A 6,649-nucleotide genomic window follows, 5' to 3' on the forward strand; every position below is an offset into this window, starting at 1 on the left:
ACTCATGACATTTGTTGATAACATTATGGATGCACATTTGACGCACACACAAAAATGCTAATGGAAAGCATATTTATTTGGAAGGGAAGCTTAGAGTGATGAATGATGTTGAACTGGGTCGTAACTTGTGAACCAATGAGAAGAGTCCACCAAATCTAAATTTTAAAGTAAGGAAAGATTTTTGTAATAGGCGAGAAACTCTAAAGTTTGTAGAATGTAATCTAAGATGGTGTCTTGTGGCTTTTGAGGGTGATACAAATCAAATGATGGAGGAAGTTTACAAGAATCCTTTAAAAAAATTATCGAACCTTGGACTGCAATTGTAGAACATAATGATGTTGTCAATAGGGTTGTTGGATAAAAGTGAAAGAATGCTTTTAAGCTTTAGGATCAACCTATACTTGATGTTATTTATATTATTTATATGTAATAGGTAAGTATTGTTAAATGCATCATATTAGGCACGAGTTGATTTAAGTTCCTATTGGTGATTTGGAGGAAACAGTAAATTGTTTATTTCCTATTCTACAGTAGGCGTGTAATAGATGCAAAGATGATCATGTTGTGTTGCTAAATTAGATTCCTTTATATATAATGAATATCAGTTGTCTTGTTGTGCTAATAGAAGCAAGCTTCATTATAGCTTAGGTGGGGGGAATGTGTTTGTAGTTGTGTGTGTATATAACACTTAAAGAAAATGAAAACAAAAATAATATTTGACATCAAACTCAAGTAGAAAAGGAAAAATTAAAAAAACTGGATCTCCAAGGTGGTTCTCATGCCCCCTCCAAATTTGGAATGGGTATAATTCAAGTTTTCCCCAAGCTAGATTACTTACCACCAACTAGATTAATATTCCAAACAAACCATCATTGCTCATTATACTAAGTATCACATGCCTAGAGTTTTAGGAATGTAACTAGACCTACCCCTACCGTTGGGATACTCTACCATTCTACCATGTCCGTTTAATGAATAGTAGAGATACATGCCAAGAAGCAACTTTATTTGGAATGCCCAGATGGGGATTGGTATTCTATTCTAACAACAAATGAATTCTTGCCTTCAACTTCATAGGTTAATTGGAATGTATGGTGTAGTTTTCTCTAAACCCTACATGCAATTCCAGTAATTTAATGTTTCCTTTTACTATGATCTTAGTCCTCCATCTAGTTTAATTTATTGGCTCCCTTTCTCTGTGAAATGATCAGTTTAAGGTGATTTCTACATGGTATTATATGTTCCTTTACTTAACCATCTTGAATCATGTAATGAGTGCCCCAAATTTCTATCAATGAATACAAGCCATCTCCTCTTTGTTTCCTTGCACCTCTAACACCACAATTCAAAAACTTCACTTAAATATGGATGTCTTGCTTTCTATGTTTGAATCCAATTATATTAATGGCCAACATCGGTAGAGGTAGAGGTATTGTTGTTATTAACACCAATCAAACCTAAAGACAATATCCTTTTTTCTTCTTTGTATTTATAACACCACACTCCAAAAGCTACACTTAAATCTAGGCATCTTTCTTGCTTTGTTTTAAGCCATTCACCTAAATTTTCAGCCCGATCAGTAGAAGGAAATGTGAGAACTAGGGAAATGAGCACGTATTCTTTGCTTTGATAGAGATAATTATCCATTTGGTAAGGAATTTTATCATAAAACATTTGTAGGTCGAGTTGTGGCTTCGTCTCCCTTATAAATGGTAACCAAAGCTATAATGAATGTGTTTGCCCGGGAGAAGAAAGGGTTACATTTTCATACCCAAATGCCTCCAAAACCTTTCTTGTAACTTCAATCAAGATCAATTTTGTTTCCCAGAGGCATGACCTTAATATTATATCCTTAATTGTGTAAATAAATTTATTTGAAACTTTTATCCACTTGCTGACAAATTCAGTTAAAGGATCCATCTTAGGTAAAATATGACACAACCATAAGAATTTAGTCAAAAATCTTAAAATGTGATTTTGGTGGTCTTCTAGGACATCTTTTATATGAGATAACAAAGATGCCATTTTATTTTTGAAAATGGAAAACAACTCTCATAGATTTTTTTTTATTTCATACTTTACATTATCATATATTCTAAGTAGAGGCACATCATCATATTCAACAAGCATATACTCTTCCTACTCTTGTGCAAAAGATTTGAGTTCATCTGGAGAAGCATGTAAATGAGAATGTTTTATGTCAACTTGAATTTTAGCATGTGTGGCGGAGAGAAACATATTTCTTACCACTTCTAAGTAAACTAATTGAAGTCCAGAAAGGATGGGAATGACTTCTGAACCTAGCTATGGAAGGATTTTTATAATTTCTTTCTCTTCATATTCTTCCCAAGGAGCTGTCTATGAATATTGAATGCATTTTGAAATTATTCAATTAGTACCAAGTTTGGTGGCTTCTTTCAAAATTCCAAGAGTCATTTTTACATGCTACCATAAACCTATAACTAGATTGTTGTCCATATGAAAAATCCTTGAAATGGTCAAATGATGATCATATTTAGATTTACAATAGTAAACATCTATGTAATTCTAGAAATTGGCATATGGGCTAGTCATTTGAAAGATGCTCCGCAAAATATTTGCTTTGTTTTACTAATTTTTTTTAATGGTAGTAAAACTTGTCTTCATTGCAATCACCTATCCTTAATCTCACAATTACTTCACTCGTGGGATGATCCCCAATTTTTTTCAATGCAGTATTCTCTTTTGTCATGGGAAAATGAAAGCCATTCAAGGTTCATACCAAACAAAAACAGTAAACTGAAGGGAAGCTGACACACTCCATCCTCACTCAATGGAAAGGTATCTCCTTAAATATATTGACCCATAGTAAACAATTATAATCATTATCACACTAGCACTCTTGCCTCTAAAAATTTCCTCAATCAACCCTTCAGTCCTTTGTCCACAAGAGGTCCAAAAGGAATTTGCCCAAGGAAAAAAATATAAGTAACTTGAAACAAAATTAAAATGTTGTTTTTAATCTATGACCTTTTGTACAAGTGTATCATTCGAAGTGTGAATGGTATGGCAACATCGGTGTAGAGTATTGAATTACATGTGAGATGAAAGAAACCTTTGTAGTTTTCAATACATTAAAAGTGAATGTGATCCATAACGGCAAGCCTAATAAGTAAATTCCGACCGAGAAATTAATGTATAATGGCAAACCTCATTATAAGAAACTTGTTGTAGTGGCTACAACCACCCTCCAAAAACTTTCCTTCTCTTCGTTTTGGAGCCTCCCTCCTCAAAATATTAGCAACATGTCTTGCACTTCTTAGGTACTTGTGTTTTATTTAAAGTTATCTTTCACTTGACAACTTTTGTTTCCTAACATATCTTGTTTTTCGAACACAAGTTGACCCTGTGACTTCGTCCACATCCGGTTCTTGCATTTTCTTGGAAAGCTGCGCAATCCTAGAGGGTAACCAACCTTGCTCTCAAAAATTGTGCAGAGCAGCCTGACAGTCAACCCTACTCTCGAGAAATGAGGAGAGTAATCTGGCATATAGCCCTTCTTAGAGAAATTGTGCAGAACATCAATACACTGGGATTTGGCTCAAGAATTGCACAAATCTAGCTATCAGCTTTTCTTCAACTGGGAAATTGTGCAGAGCATGGGAGGCAACTAGAGCCACTCAGACCAGGAATTGCACAAAAGCATTCTTGGGTTTGTTTTCTGATGCATGTGCTAGAAATTTGCCCTGTTCCCTCCAAAATTGCACAATCTTCCCATGCATGCATGGCAGTCTTTCCTGAAAAAGAAAAAAGAAAAAAGAAAAAATTATCCCTAAAAAATACAGATCTATTTTTAGCATTGGGAGTTACATGCAAAGTCAATTTTAGAAACTTCCCGCCAAGTGTTGCTTTTCCTAGATTTGTGGCATGCACGTCATAAACCCTAAATCTTCCAAATCTATTTAAATGACACCTGAGGGTTCATTCTACACACTAAATCTTGGAGCTCTGGCATTCCTGAAGCATCTAGGAACCTTCAGCACAGTCAACACAACTTTTCCGGGTAAGTTTTCCTTTTCAAGTCTTTTTCTCCTTTTTATGTCGCTTTTATTTCCTTGGCTTGTGTGAGTGTTGTTTCACATGTTTTTTTGAATGACCACTGGCATTTTCATCCTTTTTAACATGTAGAAGTGATGTTTCAAGTTATCCATTGTCTTTCCTAACATTGTTTTTTCACTAACAATTGTCGTTGTGGCGACCCTCTCCACCCACTTCATTGTTCATCTATTTCATTGATTCCTTCATTGGTTTTGATTGCATGCATGATAATTAACTCCTGTTTACACCATACATTGCTTTCACTTTCGAATCTACTCGTTTTCAAGTCACCCTTGGCCAGATTTGGGTTGCCTTGGCTCAGATCTTTCTTTCACTAGCATGCTATATTCATTCCTAAACTCGAGGCTCTAACTTGGCCCCAGGAGTTGCGTAAAAGATTGCATGTCACTGCCCTCTACCAGTGCTCTACATTGTTCTAGGAGTCAATGGCCAGTCTTACCCACTGGGATTGTGCGATGCATAGTCCCAACTAACAGTCAAGCCAAAGTAAACTTCCCATTGAAATTCCAGTCCACAATCAGCCCAACTGGACTTCGCTTTGTGTAGTTCCAGTTAGCAACAAGCTCAATGGCAGTTCGAACTATGCAATGCATAGTTCTAACTAAAATTCTGAGGGCCTCTTGGAGTCACCACTCCACAATCTTGCCCAGCAGTCACCCGGTTCGTTACATGATCGATCCCTGAAGTACATTTTGTTTTAAAGTAACATTTGCTTGTTGTGAGTGTTTGCTTGTCTCCATGTACATCAATTTTTTAGAAGTCTCTCAATAGTACAGGCACCATGGTTTCCAAGAGAGTTGGATCAAAGGACACTATGGAGAGTAGCACAAGAGACCTGGTTGAATAGGTGTAAATAAAATTTCCCATCGATGCAAACACACAATTGTTCATAGAGAAGGACATGAAGATCGCATGGAAAGAGATGAAGGACATATTTGCAGGCACTTTCAAGGAAGACTTAGAAGATCGTCAAGTCTATGTCAACATTCATAAGTCAAGCTTGTACAGGGTTTCATGTAGGGACCCCGCCATCCCATGCACGGATATCATTCATTGGGTTGTCTCACATATTGATCCCCAGATGATGACATTGAGAAGTTCCAGTGGAACACAACTTGCCACCTTCAAGAAGGAAAACTACCATCAGATGTATCACATTTCACAGCCGGTGAACTACATGGATGCACTATTCTTCACTCCCAACAATAATGTGAACTTAAGAGATATCTTGAAGCATTGGGTAAAAGAGCCATCGAAGTTCATGATGACACCCAACTAGGTCTGCAAGACGAAGTCACTCAGGAAGGCTTACCACCTCCTGGTCATCTTTTCATGTTGCTTGTATGACCAAGAGAGCACGGAGACCTTCCCGCAGAGTTAGGTTCTTAGGTTGGATCACTTGGAAAATTAAGGAAGGCCTTTCAATTGGTCGAACATGTTGGCTCTTCAGCTAAAAGTGTGTTGGCTTGTTGGGGCATGACCCAGGTTCAGAAGTGTTTTAGCCAAACAAATCCTGAAACTACCAGCCCTTTCGACAACAGTCCATGGAGCACTGACTGAGGTCTCACCTGAGGTAGTATGGGAGGGTGTTGGAACCGGGTTTCCACACCCTAAGGATGTAATGATGAAGTCTGGGAAGTTCACAAACTGATCCTGCGTGATTGCACTGCGCAGTGGTCTGACCTTCGTGTAGCTTTGTAAAGAGCACGAAGAGGCATGGTTCAAATCCTTTAACCTTACTGTGTTATTATTATAGATCTTAACTTAATTTTGTGGGCCCAATATTCTTATCAATTATTCAACATTCATAACAAGTGCGCACAATCATAAACTGTAAGAAGATGCATAAACATATACCAGAAGCGTAAACATACATATATACGAATGGATGCACAATATTTCCAAATCAACTTATCTTTTATTAAACTTTTGTTCTGTTACAATCCCAACTCTACCCTGTGCACTCATTTGCAGGGGTCTGCACACATAGCTATGGACTCTACCAGGCCTTTGCACACACAGCTATAGAGCCTCTTCCTACTCCTACAACCCAAGACTTAGACTTATAGACTCAGAGTGAATATTTCATTCAAAAACCCATATCACTTGAACTCAAGACTAACAAAAAGTTGACTTCTACACTTAGAGCCTAGCTTTATTTATACATTCCCATGGTTCGCGGACCATGGGTAGGCTGATAGATTCTATATTAAATTACAATATTTTTAGGGTGAACAACCCTTTGACTTGACTCATTACAATTCGCGCTCCGTGCACTTTGCGGAGCCTTTACAATACCATTACCCAAAATTGTGGGCTTTAAGCCCCAAAATCGTTACGTGGGGGATGTGCTGCCCAATAAGCCCTTAACACAAACATTGTGACTCGCCCTTTAGTCACCCTTCAGTGTGGCGAGTCACTTTGCCAAGGCTTCACAGTCCGCCATCCCTGTGAGTGATGCACTACAATCTGTTGCTCCGTCATTGCCTCCTGCAACGCTTCTTCAAGCTCCTGCTCCATTGCCCCTACTAATTCGCTTAACTGATGATGC

The 6,649-nt window shown here is 37.7% G+C and overlaps 1 pseudogene; it reads right to left on the reverse strand.

Moving 5' to 3' along the window:
- Positions 1–1,401: 1,401 nt before the first annotated feature.
- Positions 1,402–2,731, reverse strand: LOC149265926 (BTB/POZ domain-containing protein At3g05675-like; annotated as a pseudogene).
- Positions 2,732–6,649: the final 3,918 nt, after the last annotated feature.

Source organism: Pinus tabuliformis, chromosome 6, assembly GCF_031772625.1.
Source record: "Pinus tabuliformis cultivar Carrire ecotype Pingquan chromosome 6, CPIR1, whole genome shotgun sequence".
Classification (NCBI taxonomy): domain Eukaryota; kingdom Viridiplantae; phylum Streptophyta; class Pinopsida; order Pinales; family Pinaceae; genus Pinus; species Pinus tabuliformis.